Genomic DNA, 21,626 nt, shown 5'->3' with positions numbered 1-21,626 from the left:
CCCACCCCCTAGAATGATCACAATGTCCCTTTCTCAGGTCCCCTTGCTTTTCTTACTTCTCTTGTTATCTTGAGGCTGGAATGGTACTATACCCTTTGGGGTTTGTTAATCCCTAGAAAACAGCTCAATCTTGAAACTATGGTCATTATTTCCCAGCTCCTTAATCCCCTGAATATCTGATGAAGAAAATAACCAATAATTAAGAATAATGCATATTTCTGTTCCTTTTAATCTGGGGGAGTCCAACAAGGGCTCTATGGCAAAGACAGATCCAGGTCTGCCACCTAAGTCACCTTCCCTATACAGGCATTCTCATTAATCCACTGGCATTTCACTCAGACAGACCATACAGGTGGGCTAATCTGGCAGACTATTATGACATTTTAGTTTTCTTATTGAGCCAGAAAATCTTTGCCAGAAAGAAAGCTCTATATTTCATTGAGTTTGATGTTAGAAAGATATAATACTGCAGTAATAAGAATGGCATACGTGGACTGTCATTATCCTGTATCCAATAATGGCAGTACATTGCTAAATAATGTAAATATTTCATATTGATTAAAATAAAATTATCCCCAGCTCTGAAATCTCCATTTAAAAGAAAATCAAATATTTTTTATATTCCTTAGGTCTTACAGTTTGGAACTGAAATATCCCCCAAAGGTCCAACTACTAAAGCCTCATTCACCAGCCCATGATGCTATTTGGTGGTAGTGAAATCTTTAGAAGATAGGGCCTAGTAGAAGGAAGCTTAGTCACTGGGGTGTGCCATTAAAGGGGATACTGGGACCCTGGCCCTTCCTATTTCTCTCTCTTTGCTTCCTTATTACCCTCAGGAGCTTTGCACCGCTATGCAGTCCTTACCATGATGTCCTGCCTTGCCACAGGTCCAAAAGCAATGCAGCCAATTAACCATGGCCTGAACTCTCTGACATAGTGAGCCAAAACAAACCTTAGCTCAATTTAAGTTGCTTTTCTCAGATATTTTGCTGCAGTGATAGACATCTGACTAACATGTTAGACAAATGGTAGGATTCTTTTTATCAACTATATTATTCTCATAATTACAAAGAATTATCAAACCACACATAGTGATGCACACCTAAAATCCTTACTACTTAGAAGGATCTTTTGAGTCAAAAGATCACAAGTTCAAGGTCAGCCTGGGCAATTTAAGGAGACCTTATCCCAAAATAAAAATAAAAAAGAAAGAAAGAAATGCAGATGTAGCTCAGTGGTGGAGTACTCCTGGGTTCAATTTCCTACATAAAAAAAAAAAAAAATAGGAAAATTATGTTTTATGTTTTTTAACCAGGAAAAAAAGCAGATAATTTGTATAACTTACCACCTGCAGTCATTTTATTACCACATTGAAAAGGTGAGAAAATAAATCATTAATATGCATAGGTACTTTCTTTAAGCAATTTAGAAGGGCATATACAACAGGAACTCTTTCAGATCTCCACCAATTGCAAAGCTAAAAAAATTAAATTGAAATTCAGCTATTTAACCTTCATAAATGAAGTAACCTGCATCACTAACATTAAATGTTTGATTTAATTTACTTGCACAGGTAGCTCACTGAGAAGGCATTTAACCTTAAAGTTAATGATATCAGATCTATTCCACAGTGTATATGCCTCCAATTGCTTTCTACTGCACTGCACAAACTAATATTAAGCTCTCGTTTTAGTAATCTTCGTGGGCAGGAGGGAGACATTATCTTCAATTATACCTGTATAACATCTTTGTCAACTTCAGATGCCTTCTATTTCAAGAGCAGTAGGCGAGGAAGTTGGGGCAGGTCAGAACCTAATTCACAACCAGATAACCTCTGAAACCAGATTCAAGGAGAAACGGCTTAGGGTCAAACATGAGTGTCTGTTTTTAGTTGTTTCTAGGCCAAACAAACCTTCATCTTCTGATAATTGTATTTTGCCATCTTTAGGATAATTGGGGCATTGTTTATGTCTAAATAGAAGAATTAACCATAGAAGTCCTAGAATACATCTTGGGACAACTTCTCATCTCAGAAAAGAAAGGCCTCTCTTTGTTTAAAAAACTCTGAAGTCTGGGCTGGGGGTATAGGGTGGCAGAGTGCATGCTTAGTATGTGCAAGTCCTGGGTTCAATCCCAGCATAAATATATAAAGAAATAAATACTCATAAGTCATAAAATTAAAAGTGGAAGGAAAATAGCTATATCAAATATCTTTCATTTAATATGTAAAGAGTGCCTACAAATTGGCTTTTAAGTTCGAAAACACATTTGGAAAATGGCGAAAATATGAGCACAAATCCACATTAAAGAAATAGATGCCTGCCTCTGAAATGATTGAAATAATGCTGAAGTTCACTCATAATAAGAGAAATACAATGAAACCAAGATACCAGTAATTTTTATCAGACTGGCAAAGGCTCTAGAACTAAATAAGATACCACAGGTGATACTGTGGAGCAATAATCTCATACTGTGCTGATGGGCCTAAAACTTCAACACCTTTTTTTTTTAGGATAATTTGTCAATATCCAGCAAATTTATAAATTCATTAACTTCCAGAAATTCTATTTCTAGGGTTATATTCTGTAGATATAGGCAATTTGGGAAAATATAGGCATTATAACATTTTTCTCAGCAAAAAAACAAAAAATGAGTCCACAACATACTTATTTACATATGATGAATCTGTTAAATAAATTAAGGAATATACATGTAAGAAAATATTATGCAGTTTAAAAAAGAATGACAAAACTCTTGTACACTAAAATGAATTGAGCTTTAATGTGTACATACATTGAGGTTAAAAACAACCAGGTGTGTCAACTGGACAAAGTGGTGCATGGTTGAATTCCCAGCTACTCAGGAGGCTGAGATGGGAGGAACACTTGAGACCAGGAGTTCAAGACCAGCCTGGACAACATAGCCAGACCCTATTTCAATGTGTACACACACACATACACACACAGTGTGTAGACAATTGTATAAAAATAAAGAAAAAAGAATATTTGGTAATAAATATATCCAATGTTATAAACTAAATGTTGGTGTTCCCCCCCCCCTTCCCAAATTCACACATTAAAATCTAATCTCTATGTGATGGTATTCAGAGGTGGGACATTTAATTAGAGGGTCATTAGGTCATGAGGCTCCACCCTCAAGAATAGGATTAGTGCCCTTATAAGAAGAGATCAGAATGTTAGCTTGCTTTTCTGTCTTGTTAGAAAATAACAAGTCAAGCCAGGCATGGTAGCTGTCTCAAGATGAAAAGTAAAAGGGGCTGGGGATGTGGCTCAATGGTAAAGCACTCCTGGGTTCACTCCTTAGTGCCCACCCTTCCTTCAAAAAACAAGACTGCAACAAGTCAGCAGTCAGCCAGAAGAGAGCCTCACCAGGACACAATCATGTAGGAACCTTGGTCTTAGACTCCCAGCCTCTAGTATTTGGAGAATTAAATGTCTGCAGGGTTTTTTGTTTGTTTGTTGTCTTTGAGGGTTTTTTTTTTTTTTTTTTGTAGCATGCCTTTATTTTACGTGTTTATTTTTATGTGGTGCTAAGGATCAAACCCAGTTCTTCACACATGCTAGGCAAGCGTTCTGACACTGAGCTACAGTCCCAGCCAAATGTCTGCAGTTTGTAAGTCACCTTATCTAGGATACTTTGTAACAGCTGCCTAAAGTGAGTAGGACAACCAAGGGTAAATAAAGGATATGCAAGAAACTGGTAACATTTATTTAACTCACTGAGGAGAATTGTATGGCTGAGGGACAGAGGTTTAGGCTTTTTTTAATATTAATTTTTTAGTTTTAGGTGAACACATATCTTTATTTTATTTTTATGTGGCTGAGGATCAAACCCAGTGCCTCACGTATGCCAGGCAAACGCACTACCACTTGAGCCACATCCCCAGCCCCTAGCCTTTTTATTTTAAAATTTTAAACTCTATAATTTAGTACTTGTACAGAAAATGTTTTTGGTTTTGTTTTTAATTAAAAGGAAACAAGTAGCTAAAGTTATTGCCTAAAATAAGACGTGTAGAATTTCTTCCAGGGTTGGTGGCATATTCCTATAATCCCAGCTTCTCAGAAGGCTGAAGCAGGAGGATTGAAAGTTTGAGGTCATCCTGGGCAACTTAGTGAGACCCTGACTCAAAATAAAAATAATTTTTTTAAAAGGGTAGCTAAGTGGCAGAGTGCTTGCCTAGCATGCACGACGCCCTGGGTTCAATCCTCAGCACCACACACACAGACATATATAATTTCTATGAATTTCACTTATTAAAAGTTTCTTTAGGGCAGGCTCATTCAAGAGGCTGAGGCAGGGGGATTGCAAGTTCCAGGCCAGCCTGGGCAACTTAAGGAGACCTTGCCTCAAAATGAAAAATAATAATAATAAAAAGGTCTGAGGATATAGTAGAGCACCTCCACCACAAAAGAAAAAGTTTCTTTAAGTCTTATCACAATGGAACAGAGGTCATCAACATTATTATTGTGGATAAAAATATTAGGAATTCCCTCTGAGAACAACTGTTATAGTGGTTAATGGAAATTCTCCTTTATGCAGAATTCTAAATGCTTTCTCAGCTCTTCCTCTCTCCATGTGTTTTATCCACTCAGAGAATGAAACATGGTTGGATAATTTATCTAGAAATTAAGTAGTAATTCCCTCTTAGGACATCAAGTGTCTCATTTCATAGATTAAGTAGTTGCGACCCTTGCCCACAGTCTATATGGAATCAGTCCAGGGCTATTCAATATCAAGGCAGACAATCTCAGAATACAATTCCTGTATCTCTGAAATAGGGAGAACTTGTCTAACATATGGTCTGACGCTGAGAAAGAACATATTAAATGTATCTTCTTAGAAAATTAGGGATATCGGAGAACTTTTTAAAAATCAGGTATGTTAATCAGCTTTCCATCACTATGAAAAATATCTGAGATATATCAATATATAAAAAGAGAAAGTTTATTTTAGTTCATGGTTCTCTAAGTTCCAACCCATGATGAAGCAGGCCCATTGCCTTTAGGGGTACAAGCATATTTTGGCAGGAATACCTTCCATAACAAAGCCACTTACCTCATGTCTGGGAAGTGAAAGAGAAAAGAGGAAGACCCTGAGTCCCACTAATCCTCTTAGAGAAATGCCCCCAAGGACCTGAAGACTTCCTACAAGGCACCTCATCTTAAAGGTCCCACCTCCTCCTAACAGTGAGAGTGTGGGGACGGAACATTTTACACATGGGCCCTTGGGGGAAATTCCTCATCCAAACTCTAACTTCATGTTAAAAGTTTGATAAGAAATCATATACTCTTAGATGTTTTTTTTTTTTCCTATGTTTGATTTTCATGGGATTTTTATTTTCAAAATACAAAAGCACTTTATTTCTTATTTGGAGAAAAAATGTGCATCCTAGCAGGAAAAAAAAAAAAAAAAAAAAGGAGCAATACACTCATCCCCAAGGTTAAACCACAGAGAAAATGGGATAGGCATAAGGAGGCAGGAGTTGGCGGCAAAGGCAAATGTGTGAGAGGCAGATGAATGATTATTTCATGCAGGCTGCTGGGAGGGTGGGAAATAAAATGTGACCCTAATGATTACTAAAAAAAATTATCACTACAACTGCTTGGCTATTTTTGAAACATAAAGTTATCTCCAATCCAACAGGACCAAAAGGTATATGTTATCATAATTGAAAATGGGTAGTTTTTAAATACCACCTGTTATAGTAATGCAGGACAAGCCAGGAGTGCTTTCAGTAAAACATAACACATTTAGCCTGCACAAGAGAGATGATACCGATTAAATAAAAACTCAGCCAGAGAGATAATTCTTCACATTTACATTTTTGTGGTCCCCAAAAAAATTCTCCCTCTGGCACAAAATCTTTTTTCTCATAAACTCAAGCTGGGCACAATATGTTCCTTCTCCATTCATTTCCCCGCCCCCTTTCCTTCCCGCACACAGTTTGACATTGGTTTGCTGTCATTAGCATCACCTTCAACAAATCATTTTCTTCTCTTGTCCAATTACAGACAACATAAAAATGCCTGTCCTCCATGTTTCTTATTTCAACACTGGACTTGACATGACTCCACTCTAAATCACAGAGGCTGCTTGTCAGTTTCTGTGACTTAAAGTTAATTTTCACTTGGCTTTCTCTTCTTTTTATTTCACATTTCTTATAGGGAATGGCCATGGTGAAAATGATGGCCTAGGAGCTTTTCTCCTCCAGACCCCTACCTTCCCCACTACAGATTTATAGCACATATTTTCTCAGGGAAATTTTAGTTTATCTCCCCCTCCACTCAACAATAAAAGAGAAAAGGCGATCGTAAACCTGTATAGATATCCTCTTACACCCTTTAGGGGCAGGTCCCTGCTCTTACCAAAATGTGGAACTGCTATGACAATCGATGAAGAAGACGGGGTGGTTGATGTTCTAAGAAGGGGGTCAGCGGCCTTTCTACCCATTTCTCTCTACTATCCCCCAAACAGGCTTAGAGTTGCACGCACACAAGGAGTCAACTACCACTGTGACTGTAGTCCAGGCAAAATACACAATGACATGGGTGAAAACAGGCAGAGAGCATTCACTCTTCTTCAGATGAGAATACAACATTTTGCTAAAGAGGAGACAAGCTACGGAATTTAAATTTCACTGAAGTCATGTGCATTTAATCCATATCTTCTGCATGAAAGAAGCTGCAGTAGAAATGATGGGTAATTACTCCAAGCAGAAAGTAAATGAATGAAAAAGTTTCTCTGTTTTGCTTCCAAGCATATTTGGTTTCAGTGCATGTTATCTTGGACTCCCTTAAGGTTGCTGGTTTTTCATTTGGACCTCCATTTGCTTCTTCCTTGGTCTCCTTTTAGGGTTTTTAAATACCTAACTTGGAGCACACACTAGTAGATTTCCATGGGAACCAGGATTCACCTTGAAATATAAGATAATTCCAACCAGCTTGCTGAAACACCTCAGGGGCCACTGTGTAGCCCTGCTCAAGCTATTACTGTCAGGCTTTTATAGGTGGATTTCAGAGCTCCCTCAGATTAGCTGAAAATGTGAGTGTCTGGGAGATGAAACATCCTTCACTGCCACCATCGCCTGCCTGTGTATACTTTATCTTTGATCCTGTGTGTTTCTATGTTACTTTCTTCAAGGGAAAAAAATTGTCATCCCAATTTAGACTCTAGCAATTTACTCCCAATTCAATTTATGTACCCTGAAATCTAAACTCCAATCATTTTTTAAAATCTAGAATTAAAACAATGCATCAGAGGTAATAATGTATCAATCCCAAGACTATCTGAACTGAAAATTGCTTTTATACTTTATTAATTAATTCTAACATCCTCATCAAGAATCATTGATTTAAACAATTTCTTCTTAACGCTAATTGCTACCTTGAGAATAGTAACATGTATTGATTTAAGAGAAAATATCCAAGGCCATTTAACTACAAGTTGAGGGAAATATATCCTTATATTGTTTTGGTGATATTGAAACCCAACTATGCTATTTAGTTAACATGAGTCTCCTGCTTCAGTGGATCTTGAGCTATTCAATATGGTAATCAACAGCTGCATAGGTCTACTGACAATTGAAATGTGGCTAGTCAGAATTTAGACATGCTCTGAATGTAAAATACACACCTGATTTTAAAGATAGCATGCAAAAATAGAATGTAAATTATCTCAATTTTTATATAAATTATGTATTAAAGTGGATACTTTTGAATATATTGGGTTAAATAAAATGTACCATTAACATTAAATCCTTTTTCTTTTACTTTTATAATTTGATTAAAAGAAAATTACAAATTACATATTTTACTTGCATTATTTTTATACTTGAGAACACTAATTTTAGACATTTCAGTAGTAACAAGGAAAGATCAGAGTCTGTTCTTTACTACAATGTCCCCAAGTCTAGCACATATTCTAAATGCCCTTAACCCCTAGTATAACATAGGTGCTCAGTAAGTGTTTATTAAATCAAGGAACAAATAAAATTGAATAATTTCTTAGCTAACAAGTACATTTTCTCCAAGATAATAAAAAATTAAGTATGAAAAATAAGTAATTCACATGTCTAGAGATTACAGAAAAGCAAATACTAAAAGTCATGAATTTGGAAAGGAAAGTAATAATATTTCAGATAAAAATAAGTTGGTTGAAGTTTGGTTGAAGTTTCGATATAAAAGAAAAGGAAAGGAAGAAATTTATAAGATGTAATGTATGTGGTAAAAAAAAATATATGTATATATATATTGTTTTTAAAGAAGGTAACTGCATAACTAAAGATCAATGCAACTTATATGAACTTAGAATATATTGACAGCAATTTATACAGTCATGATTTAAATAAGTTAAAACAATATTTGACTAATAAATTTATAAGATTTATAAATCATATAGAAAGAAAACAATTTTTAGGTGCAATAATGATTACTGGCATCATAACAAGGCTATCTATAAATACTAACTGGGTAAAATTTGCCCTTGTTTAGAACTCTAACACACTGAAATTTTACTAGATATTAGAAACATGTTGAAAGTGATTTTTTTGTCAGGGTGGAGGGATCTGAATGTTGGAAAGCAATTAAATTTCAGAAAATCTGAAAAAAAACTAAGGAGGGAGAAATATCTCAAGTAAATTTTGATCATGAAGAAATAAAGACACTAAATATCTAGAAGGAAGCAGTGGCTTTATTAGCTTAATATATGTCAGGCACTGTCCAAAGCTCATCTAATCTTCACAAGAACGCCACGATGTAAGGACTATAATTATGCCCATTTTACAACTAAGAACAGTAAAATAAGAGAACAATTAACATGTCTGAGGTCTTACAGGTAGTGAGTGGTGTAGCCCGAACTGAAATCCCTCTTGCTCCTAATTATTCTACTATGCACTTATAAGAGACTGTCATGTAATAGATGATTGACATAAACTACTAATTTAATTTTTACACAGTTCTATGATAATGTGTAGCTATAGCCAATTTAATCAGAAGATCAGGACTCAGAGAGGTTACATCATTTATCCAAAGCCACCCATTCAGGTCAGCATCAAGATTTGAATCCTCATCCCACTGACTCTTCAACTCCTTCCATTTTATGTTACTACCAACTACATCAGGATATATATTCTGCAAGTGACTTTGAAAAAAAAGCTGTTTCTAAACATATATCAGTTACCCAGTGTGATTAAATAGTTTACTTAGATGATCTGTACCAAGGATTCTGGAGCACTTTCTATTACAAGACTCTAACAATATTCAATCAAGTGAAAACTGTTACTGGTTTCTTAGATTTTTTTTAACTATGTGAAATTGCACAGACCTGTATTACTATTCCTATTTTCTTATACTTACTATTCATATTTTCAAATCTCACAGTATCTGCTGAAAACAGTATAAAACAATGTATCTAGAGCTATAAACAGCACTGGAATAGGGCTTCAGGACCCTGGAGAGATCCATTAAATTCCTGTCTACCTCTTCCACAAAGGATTGCTGGGTCTTGCAGACCACATCTGCAAACTGCAGAAGGCTCTTCTCCCACATAAAAGAAATTTGCTATGTTCCTTGCAGCCTGACCCACAAATACACAATAAGTCCCAAAGATCAATGCACAGCTAAAATAGGAAGCTACATGGTCACTTCGTTTTGTTTTGTTTTGTTTTGTTTTTCTTTAAGAAATCAAAGAAGGGAAAAGTGAAAGAAGGCTAATGCTAATTGTGCTGAAGAATTAGAATTCAGGAAAGTTAGAAATGAAAAGTTATGCTTCCCCTAGTAACTACAACTTGGCATATTCTATATAAGGGCATAAATATAACAGCAAATATAGTACATAAAATACTATCATGTGTGCAAGGAACGAATAACGATAGCTGGGAGGATCATAATTTTGACTTTCCTGACTTTTATGAGTTTAAATTCTCAGCCACAATGTTGCATTAATAAATACAAGTTTTTTAAACCAATCTTGACTTAATTTTTGCCCCTCTCTATGTGATCCTCTGTGTTTTCTTAGCACTATGTGGGCTAAAAGAGTGACCTTTGAACACTGACCTTCCAAATTTGATTCTGATTCAAGTCTTGACCTTTCAGCAGGGGGAAAAAATGGGAGGCGTGAGTATTTTATCTTGTACCTCATTAAACAAGGTAGAGAAAGTAAAGGCAAAGCTCTCAGCTGTGCATGATTGTTAAACAGTAGGGGAATGCAGAAACTGCTAAATAAAACAAGTCACGCATTGGGCTAGAAAAAAAACTGAAGCAATCGTTTAAACCTGCACACTGCTGTTTTTTATTTAATGCTGAGGGGTGTTTACAATACTGTGATTGCCATAGAAAGGTTAATCCAGATGAGTAAAAGAGTAGCTGTATATGAGACGGTTTCACACCAGCTCTTTGCAGTGAATATTTTAGTAACCATCGCGAATCCATGTCAGCAGTGCAACCATCAAATGAAGCAGGAAAGAAAGCAAGTATTACCCCCAAAGAATGGATTTTGATTTAAAATAGAGGCAGAGGCATTTTCACTGCCCTCTGCTGTAGTGATGATGGGGTGGAAAACTGTTTTCATCAGAGTAAAGTGTTCTTTTTGAGCTTCTGTATTCTCAACTCACCATCCTATTTGTGAACTTTAGAGGTGGGGAGGAGTAAAAAAAACTCCACTCATTCTCCTTCCAGCTTTCATTTAGTTTCGCTTCCCCCATGAGCTGCAAACTACAGTAGCAATTCTCTCCTTGGAGAGTATTACCTTGCCTCTGCATCAAGCTATGTCAAAAACTATTCAATATTCTAAGCAGCTCCACCAGGGCACATGTTCCTGTCTTATTTCCTTCCCTGGAAAGTATCTGTATTGATCTCTCCAAAACCTTGGGGCCAAATGAAAATAACAGGAAAGGCATTCTGTAGGAGGGGAATGCAAATTTTTACCACCCCTTCATTTTTTTTTCTTTCCAGAATATTGGCGCAGACAGAGCAATATTGGAGACGGAACATTAGATTCTTTCTTCCTTCTTCCCCAAGGCTATGTTAATAGCAATCATTTGTGTTCCTGCCTTTAGATGTTCAGGACCAAAGATCAATCAGTCATTGTTTCAACTTTTTCTCTGAAGGAACCACTGCCCAACCCATAAATAAAATGCAAATTTCTCCTATTATTGTTCAGTGTTACTGATTTCTGTAAATAATTACTTGCAATTCAAATTTGGCTAGTTTTTTTGTGCCTACTTAATATTGCACATGATTTTGATGACCAGTAAGGTACTATACATTTCAAAAAGCTAGAAGAAAGGATTTTGAAAGTTTTCACCACAAAGAAGTCATAAATCCTTGAGAGATAGATATGTTTACCCTTTTTAAACATTATACAAGGTATATGTGCATCAAAAATCACACGGTATCCCATAAGTGTGTATAATTTTCATGTTTCAGTTAGAAAATAAATTTTAAAGAATTATATTACCAAAAATCATCCAAAATATGTTTGTTGATTAGGATTGTGAGTCTGATTTAAAATTTGGTTAAGTTGGTGAACCCACTAGCTATTGATCCTTCCCACCCAGGGACAGCCATTGCTTGCCTGCTGTCTTTATTTGTGTCCTGAGAGCTTGGTTTGATTTGTCACTTCTTGGGGCATCAAGCTTACATACGCATGTGTACAACGGAAAAGTTAGAGGTCCCCAAAAATATGGTCAGATAGAAATGTGGGTGGCATCAAACTTGCAGCTAATGGACCAACTGTTGCCAGCTCTCTGGGGGTAGGTAATCTATGTCTTCCTTTTGCTTGGCTGTATTTGGGAATGGTTCCAGATTTTGGGAGAACTGTGTCTTTTTCACCCTCCTTTACCCCTTTCATCCATGGTTAGATCATAAAAGGCTAATTGTTTGGGTGTGGATAGGTACCTTTGGCTTAAAAGAGAGAGAGAGAGCAAGAAAGATAAGTTTAACACTGCCAGAAATGCAGGAAGATTTACTGTTTGAGGCTGATATTCAGAGCATGAGGACTTTTTTTTTCTTTAAAGGTCTTCTCTTAGGCTAAGATGGAATGATACACTCATAGAGAAATAAAATGTCCCGAAGTTATTGTGGAAGGATTTATTAAACATGAAAAGCTTTAAATCTGCCACACGGTAATCATTTGATTTCCATCATAGTTAGAAATCGGTTCCCTTATATAAAGGAACAAATGAAAAATAGTGCAATGAATGGGTAGGTCATTCCCTTGATATCATTCCAAGGACCCTAATACTTGGAAGAATTAAACATAACTATCCTTGTCTAACAAATAAACTGCCACAGTCCAGCTGCAGCAAAATAACCGGGGGGTGACGAGCAACTTGTGTACATTGATACAGCAGGAGTGGGAACCGTTTATTGTAGGACAGGAGGGGTATATATACATTCCACACAGCTTATCTTAATTAACATAAACTAGATACAGCAGTCAACCAATAAGGAATCTCCACACTTAATGGCTCGCTGGCATTACTTCACAAACCACTCCCTCTGGCAAAATGCCAGGCGCCATCTTGACTTGTTTACAGACCCTAACAATAAACAAAAACAGAAACGGGGCTCTAGAAGCAATTCAAAGCCCATCTACACTTTCTAATCCCAAAATTTACCTACTCATCTCAAGATGCTTGTAAACAAGACCAGAACATTGTAAATAGAATTGCCTACACTTAAGAAAAAGGGGGAAATGTTTAAATAGTGATTATCTTAGGCTTTGGACATGGAAATCTTCTGCCCTGTCTTCTTTTGTATTTAATGGAGAGTGGGATAAGAAGCAAATTAGGCAAATGAACAATATTAAAAGTTTTTTTTCTACAAATATTAGTAAAAACTCTAAAGTCAGATGAACATATCCAGCCTTAACTGGATCCATCTTCTAGAAATAAAATTTGGATCTAGCTATTCTCTTATAAAACTTACAAGTTTTGTATTATTATACCTAAAACAGAGCTAAAATTTTTAAAAGAAAGCCATAAGATAGTTTTTTGCATCAATGTGTATGTGTGTTTGTGTGTGTGTTAAGTATGTGTGATATTTTTCTACCTTTGGATAATTACCAAGTTAATACAAAATCTCTTCAAAGAGTCTACTCAAATTGGCTCAGAGACAAATGGGCCAAAAAAAGTAAGACATTTGTTTTTCATAAAACTCCCATGTCCTATAAATTATGTTAAATAAATTTCTAGTTTTTATCCTACTAATCTGTCAGCTTATCTTTCAGACCCAACCAGGAACCCCAAGAGGGCTGAGGAAAATCTTTTCCAACCCCTACAATATTCATGATGATTTTTTAAACAAATTTTATTATTAAAAACATTGTAAATATCTCCTATATGCAATAATGCCAAAAGTCAAAGGGTAAAAACAAAGCTTCTGAGAAAATTAGTTAATTAATATATTGTCTGAATGACAAATTAACAAAATCTTATGAAGTATTTTATATTTTAAGGTATTTCCATACTGTATTATTAATAGCTTATATTCATGTTAATATATGCAAAGTCCTCTGCTAAACATTATATGTATTACCTTGCTTAATTTTTCACCTTTCCAGATAGGCTCTATTAGGGTTCCCATTTTGAGTATGAGAAAACTAAGGCTAGAGTATTACAAATATTTCAAGTGTTGGAGTTAGATTTTAAATGCAGATATGTTCAATAAACCAATCGTATTATGTACTCCACAAGTTTGTAATAGAACTCTGTCTTTCCTACTGTTATAGAAAATGAGAAAGGCAATTCTCACTTCTGCTTGATGGATGTGCACACAAACTATAGAAAGAGAAAGAATAACTTAAGAGGTATCCCACCAGTACGTCAAGTACTGACTTCCTGTCTCAACCTTCCCATAAGCCTTAGCATGATTGGTGTCCTTTAATTATAACTATAAATTGACATTTTGAGGTATTCAACTTCCTGAGTAACTAAAAAAGGCAAATTAAAACAAGATACCAAGCTGGGGAGATAGCTTAGTAGTAGTAGAGCACTTGTCTAGTGAATATTGATCCCTGGGTTCATCCCCTGCACCACACACACAAACACACACACAAAATAACAACAAAAAAACCCATACTATCACTTTTTATCATATTAACAGTGATTTTTCAAATAACAGTAATAAAATTCATTGTTGAGGTGATATGGTGAAACTGACAATTACATATGCTGCCAGCTAAAAGGTAAAATGATACAAGGTTTCTATGCAGGTTTTTGAATATGTAGGAATAGCTTTAAAATATTGACAGTTTTCAATCAGTAAACCCATTTCTAGGAATCTTTAATACTGAAATCATCTGAGATGCTGACCAAGATTTACCTATAAAGCTTTTCACACTGTAACAGAAGTCTGAAATAAAAACAGAAGTCTGAAATATATTGAATATTCAACGTTTTAAAAGTAGATGAAGTATAGAAAATTTTATAACATGGAATATAATGCAGTCAATAAAAATGATGTGTTCAAGAAATTTTTAATCATACATATTTGTGATTAAAAATGGCATAAACAATGATTCCAGGTATATAGCATGAAAAATTTATCAATTATATATATGTATATATATTCACATATATATGTGTATATTTATGTATATATATATACACACACACACCCACAAACACACACATATATAAAATATGCACATAAAAAACCTAAAGACAATATATCCTGGTATTAAAAATGTTTCTCAATAGGCTTATAGGCATTTATCTTTTCTATTGCATTACTCAACCTTTTATCACTGCGAAAAAGTACCTGAGATAATCAACTTAAAAAGAGGAAAGGTTTATTGACTCACAATTTCAGAGGTTTCAGCTCATGGATGTTTGGCCTTGTTACTTTTAGGCTATGGCAGCATAGTATATCATGTTGGGGGCACACTGCAGAGAAGATCTGTTCATCTCATGATGGCTGGAAAACAAAGAGAAAGACAGGAAGGAGCCAGGGTTCTAATATCCCCTTCAGTGGCACACCCCCATGACCTATCTTCCACTGAGCCCACCTCTTAAAGGTGCCACCACTTCCCAATGGCACACAGGCTGGCCAGGTTTTAACACATGCACCTTTTGGGGAAATTTCAGACCAAAACTATAGCAATTATATATTCCAAAATATACCAATGAACATATGTTTATTTTTGCATCTTTTTTTAAACGTACTAATTAAAAAAATTTTTTTTTTAAATTTTTAATGCAAAAAACAAGGGAAGCTTGAATCAGATAGTTTTCAAGAAATGCAGTTTTTTCTCTTTTAGGTACAAGAGTAGGCTACCTGAAGACTCTTACAAGTCGTATTAAATATAAAAATTAATTTATTTAGCATTGCAAAGCATAATCTACCCATGTTTACATAAATGTCAATATTTATAAAGTAGTTTTTAAAAGTTTATATTTTCAAAAAAGGGAGAGGGGTAATTTCACTACAGTATGATTTAATTTATGCAGTTTTTAATTTTCTATCTCACATCCTGCTTCTCTCATAAGGAGAAACTTCATACTAAATTATGGCCTAGCATAAATCTAAATTTTAAAAATTTAAATAAATTCTCCAATATTAATATTCAGAACATACTGATAATTACAAAAATTCCCATTTAGAGAAGTAATATCATGTTTCCTGCTATTCAAAATAAACTTTAAATAAAATCTTTTGAAAGTTGCTACTCAGAAATAATTGAGAAATTTGCACTCAAGATATTCAAAAGTTAAGGTTTTCAATATTTCTAATCAGAAAATTCCACATATTTTCAGAACATACAATATCATCAGAGTGACAAGATTAACTGAGTTTTTTTTATATCCCACTTTAAAAAATAATAAGTTTCAAATATTAGCAGCAGATATAACCTCTGTAGTTTTTTACCATATGGCAAATATACTGAAAAATGAGCAATCAATATAAGAATTCTCAACATCAAATCATCTACTTTTCATAGTCATATGGTGAAGAAAAATGTCTTATTATACTTCATGACCATGTATTTCAAAATTCAATTTTTATATTCAATCATGTAGGCAAATGTATCCCAAATATGTGCGTGTGAGGAAGGAAATAATGTCAAATAATTCTGAATCACTGAGGAAACTTTAGATGTTGTCTTCAAACACATTTCAATTTCAAAATATTTTATAGGAGCAAGTTTGAGATAAAATGCCATAGCGTTTTTTTATACATAAGTAATAGTTGTTTAGTGAAGTTTTTATACTAGTGGTTTAGAAAGAAGAGAGGGAAAAAAGGCTTTGAACAAGGTTACACATTTAATTTATTTCCCTCATGAATTCTCTGCTACCCTCTGGGCCTTAAAAGGTAGAAGTTAGACATTGACAGTAATTATTTTGGATTGCACTGCATGAAGGCAGCTGAGTGTAATTCTATACCTCAAAGAAGTGCAGCCATGTGTCACTTTTAGCAACCATCATGAATATAACTTGAGGTGTTCAGGGATGCCGTTAGAGAAATGATATGTGAAGATAAGTGATTTTTTTTAAGAAGGCTGATATAACCACATGCGTGTACACATTCTAAAGAAGAATTAAGTAGAAAAATTGTAACTGTGAACCAAAATGTCTTTTGAAAATATTGAATCAAAATGAGATATTAAGTGCACTATTATAAGAAGTTTAAAAAAAATACCTGAACTAGTACTAGCCTAGATGTGGAACTTTTTAAAATCAATAATAGATAGGTACATTGGCTTTCTTTTGATTCACAAGGGCAACCCTGGTGAAACGCAACTTGGATAATTGGAAAGGAAAAAAAAGTCTTCATCTGGCAGAGCTTATGAACTTTACTTTTGTCTTCTTACTACAGCAAGATCTAAGCGTCAAGTGGGGCCCTTTTCTCTGTGAATTGTCAACCTGAAAGAGGCAGACTCCAATTCTCTTAAATACGTACAAACATGTAACACATTTCTTCCTCTCCCCACCCCCTGCCTCTCCCCTATAACATTCTACAAGACCAAACAAAAGTCTTGAAATTCATTCATAAAACATTTATAAGCAACTTTTACAGCAGGCACTAAACTAGAGGCTATGGATTTGGGAATGAATAGGATGCAGGCCTGGGGGGTGTAGCTCTGTGGTACAGCACTTGCCTCACATGCACAAGACTCTGGGTTTGATATCCAGCCCTGCAGGCGGGTGGGGAGGGGGGGGGCGGGGGAGGATGCAAAAGGATCCTGCCCTTAAAAAGCATAATCTAGTGATTAAGGCAGGCCTATGATCACACATTTTAATCCCTAGTCAATTCCAATGTTACATTATTCCAAAGTACAGACATTCATAACACTCTTAGAAAGATCAATATCTCATGGAAAATTGGAGTAAAACAAGAAATTATATTATGGATATTCTTTAATGTAACATAAACACAAGCTACCAAAGCCTCCCCTTTCCAAAACAGAGAAATCACCATTAGAAGACTAACTTGAGTTGGTAACATCTTCCAGGATCATGTCCCTTTATTACTCAGGAAATAGTGATAAGTCTTCGTGATCTGCTGAGACAAATTCTTTAATAACTTGTAGGGGTGTTTGTTGCTGTTTTTAGTGTTGAAACCAGACCTTTCTTTATATCTTTTATTTGTTTGTAATGAAATAATGTTTTGAAATATTAACTGAAACCACTTTGTTTCAGCCTTTCTTTTCCCTGTTCTTTTCGCAGCAAAGGGTTTACTTAGCCAGAATCTAATTTTTAGTTTAGTCCCAAAATATTCTCTTGGATAGGTGATACAATAGTCTTCAAGGTCAAAACTTTAATTAGAAAAGGTCAGGTTTTTGGAGACAGAAACCACCTCTCAGTGAAAGTGGCATTAAAAATTACCATCTTTAGTCAGGCATGGTAGTGTATGCATGTAATCTCAGTGGCTAGGGAGGCTGAGACAGTTGTGTTCAAAGCCAACCTCAGCAAAAGTGAGACACTAAGCAACTCAGTGAGACCCTGTCTCTAAATAAAATTTTAAAAAAATAGGGCTGGGGAATGTGGCTCAGTGGTCAAGTTCCCCTGAATTCAATCCCTGGTACCACCAATAAATAAATAAATAAAAATAAAAATTACCATCTTTAATTTACCAAACATGCTAATTTTACTTTTGTTAACTAGCATACCTCCTTACTGAATATGTGCACCATGTGAGAGTGAACTGAACTGGGAGCCAACATGGTCATACTCTAAAATCAAATCTCCCTTTTGCAGTCTTAGAAAAGCCATTTAACTATCCTGAGCCTGAATTTCCTCATGTTTAATAGGTTAACAGTAGACAAGGAATATCTAAGGCCACTCTGAGTTCTAAAATTCTAATATAGAATGTAAAAGACAGTTGTTAGACTAAATTCCATAATAGACATTTAAGAACTCAAAATATAATTCTAAAATCAGAACAAATATACAAACGTAAGTAAAAATACAAAGCATTTATTGATTTCTATTTCTAAATATGTTTATCCACAAGGTCTTGTTTCATGTAGTAACAAGACCTCCTGGGAAAATGATTCCAGAACTACAGCAAAGAAGCTCAAGTTGAGCCTGGGTCATTGTGGTTAGCCAGAAAGGAAATATTCAAAAAATTATGGAAACTTGACGAAAGAATATAGATGTTAGTTTGAAGTAGTTCTTACCACATCTGAAAAAAATTTGGAGATCAAAATTAACTATAAAAGTAATAGCAATGATGGACTACAAGAACATCTAAGTTCATACTAATCAATCAATCAATAAAGTGGGAAAGCACTTTCTTACAGTAGAATACCAACTAATGAATGTAGAAGGAATGATAAACAGCAAAACCACCATTTTCAACCACTACAAGCAAAAACCATATGTAGATGCTATAAAAGCATTAAGTCAATGTTTCATGAAGAAAAAGATATTTTCAAAACCACAAAGTATCTCTACATGGGAAAATAAGAAACATGGTAATAGAGAAATCTGATAGAAACCATTTTAATTAATCAAAATTATCATCACCAATTGTGGGACACCTTGATGTCAAGCTTATTCAGTCATGATGTATAGAGAAGGAAGTAAAATCACTTATCTTTTCTTTAAAAACTGAATTTTGTCATTAAAAAAAAAAATAGGCAGAACTGAGAGGATATGGCTCAGTGGTAAAATGCTTGACCTGGATTCAATCCCCAGTAGCATTGCCAGAGTGAGATCTCAGGCCAGAGGTCTGACTCCAGGGATCCAAGAAATCAAGTCTGACCATGGGTCCCAAAAAACAAACATAAAAGGTAATGGTCAAGGGCATGAAAGGAACTAATCAGTATAGCTACCCAGGAAGACAAAGGAAGGCATGTCCTTGGTCCCATATTTGAGGCACTAACAATGACTTCTGAGTTTTTACACAAAGGGAAATGAGGGCAAGGATGAGGAGGGGATTTTGCATAGTTGGAAGCTTTTCACAGTTGCCACATAAGGTGATCTTGATAAAGTGTGGTCTGTTCAACATTTTCTTGGGATTGGTCAGGTGGGGTCTTTTCCCAGATGAGAAGGTTACTGTAGCCTGGAGGGTAGCTTCAACTCATTGCAAATTGTTTATCAGATCAGACCTCATTCTTGGAATCCAAGGTGACTGGGAGCAAAGAGGATGGATTCAAAAGGGAGGTGGGGATGCCAAGTCTTAAATCCTGCTCTTAGCCACCCATTGGACATTTGTAGGCAAAAGTGAAAAGGCCTTATTACAGTGCCACAATAAAATAAAATGATTTACAAACTCAAACTAAGAAATATCTAAAAGTGTCCTAATGGGATGGACTCAAACTAAAAAGTTTCTTCTCAGCAAAAGAAACAATCTGTGAGGTGAATAGAGAGCCTATATCTTGGGAGCAAATTTTTACCCCTCACACATCAGATACAGCACTAATCTCTAGGGTATATAAAGAACTCAAAAAGCTAAACACCAAAAAAAAACCAAAAACAAAAAAAAAACCCAATCAATAAATGGGCCAAGGATATGAACAGACACTTCTCAGAGGAGGATATTCAACCAATCAACAAATATATGAAAAAATGTTCATCATCTCTAGCTATTAGAAAAATGCAAATCAAAACTGCTCTAAGATACCATCTCACTCCAGTCAGAATTGCAGCTATTATGAAGACAAACAACAATAAGTGTTGGCGAGGATGTGGGGGGAAAGGCACACCCATACATTGCTGGTGGGACTGCAGATTGGTGCAGCCAATATGGAAAGCAGTATGGAGATTCCTTGGAAAACTAGGAATGGAACCACCATTTGACCCAGCTATCCCTCTCCTTAGTCTATACCCAAAGGACTTAAAAATAACATACTACAGGGACAACAGCCACATCAATGTTTATAACAGCACAATTCACAATAGCTAAACTGTGGAAACTAAATGCCCTTCACAGATGAATGGATAAAAAAAATGTGGCATTATATACACAAAAATGGAATTTTACTCAGCAATAAAAGAATAAAATTATGGCATTTGCAGGTAAATGGATGGCGTTGGAGAAGATAGTGCTAAGTGAAGTTAGCCAATCCCAATAAAACAAATGCTGAATGTTTTCTCTGATATAAGATGAATGACTCATAGTGGGATAGGGAGAGGGAGCATGGGAGGAACAGACGAACTCTAGATAGGGCAGAGGGGTAGGAGGGGAAATGAGGGGGTAGGGGGTTAGCAATGATGGTGGAATTTGATGGATATCATTATCCAAACTACATGTATGAAGACATGAATTGGTGTGAACATACATTATATAGAGAGATACAAAAAAATTGTGTTCTATATGTGTAATATGAATTGTGATGCATTCCGCTTTGATGTATTTAAAAAATAAGACACCCACCCATTTGGGCCTGGCCTTGACTCCTGCAGGTAGTCAACACTGCCAGAGGATTTGGGGGTCAGCAAAGAAAACAATTAAAGATACCCTAGTAGCAGGTGGAAGAGAAACATCACGATTTTCAAAGCATCGTGTCTATCATTACTACTTCTGAGAGTTTCCCATGTCATTTGAGCAACTCAACAAAAGAAAATCCTCTCTAGAGAAGGAAGATGGCGGTGAGGGGAGTGCATTACCCCCGTGTGCTGCTTCACTGTGTGGGAGTATGACAAGTCAGGACAGCTAAAGGATATCTGGTTAGGAATTTCCAGCAATAGTGGGGTGCTCCGGAACCTGGAGGAAGGATTTCCATCGCACGAGGATCGGCTACGGGGACTCAAACGCGAGAGGTTTGTCGCACGGAGGGTAACACTGCTTATTCAGCAAATCACCCCGCGGCTAGAGTTTGCAGCGCGCGCTGGGATAGAGACGCAGGGTTACAGCGCTGCAGTTTCTGCCAGCCGCGCAAGCACCGTACTCCGGGCTGAATTCTGGGTTCGAGACAGGGGAAGGAAGCGGTCCATCTTGGTTCTCCACACCGGTCAGACCACAGAGGAGGCCAGCAGCCACCATGTTGGTAAACTGACGTCACCTTCCCTGTTTTCGACTGACCGCAGCTCATTCAGCCATAGATCAGGTAATTTCAGGCTGCAATTCGCCTGCGGCTTGCAGACAGATTGCTAGGGTTCAGCGCCTGGGTGCTTCTTAGAACCTGAGCTTATCGGAGCGAACACCGAGCGCGGGGCGGCC

The 21,626-nt window shown here is 36.0% G+C and overlaps 1 long non-coding RNA gene across 1 annotated transcript in view; it reads right to left on the bottom strand.

Moving 5' to 3' along the window:
- LOC125619773 overlaps nucleotides 1-21,626 on the bottom strand; it is a 92,925-nt gene that overhangs the window by 15,811 nt on the left and 55,488 nt on the right. Inside the window, exon 2 of the long non-coding RNA XR_007351361.1 lies at nucleotides 14,824-14,936. This is a non-coding gene — a long non-coding RNA (uncharacterized LOC125619773). The remainder of the gene's footprint in view (nucleotides 1-14,823; nucleotides 14,937-21,626) is intronic.

Source organism: Marmota marmota, unplaced genomic scaffold, assembly GCF_001458135.2.
Source record: "Marmota marmota marmota unplaced genomic scaffold, marMar, whole genome shotgun sequence".
In the NCBI taxonomy this organism is placed as follows: Eukaryota; Metazoa; Chordata; class Mammalia; order Rodentia; family Sciuridae; genus Marmota; species Marmota marmota.
This window is presented reverse-complemented; position numbering and strand designations above follow the sequence as displayed.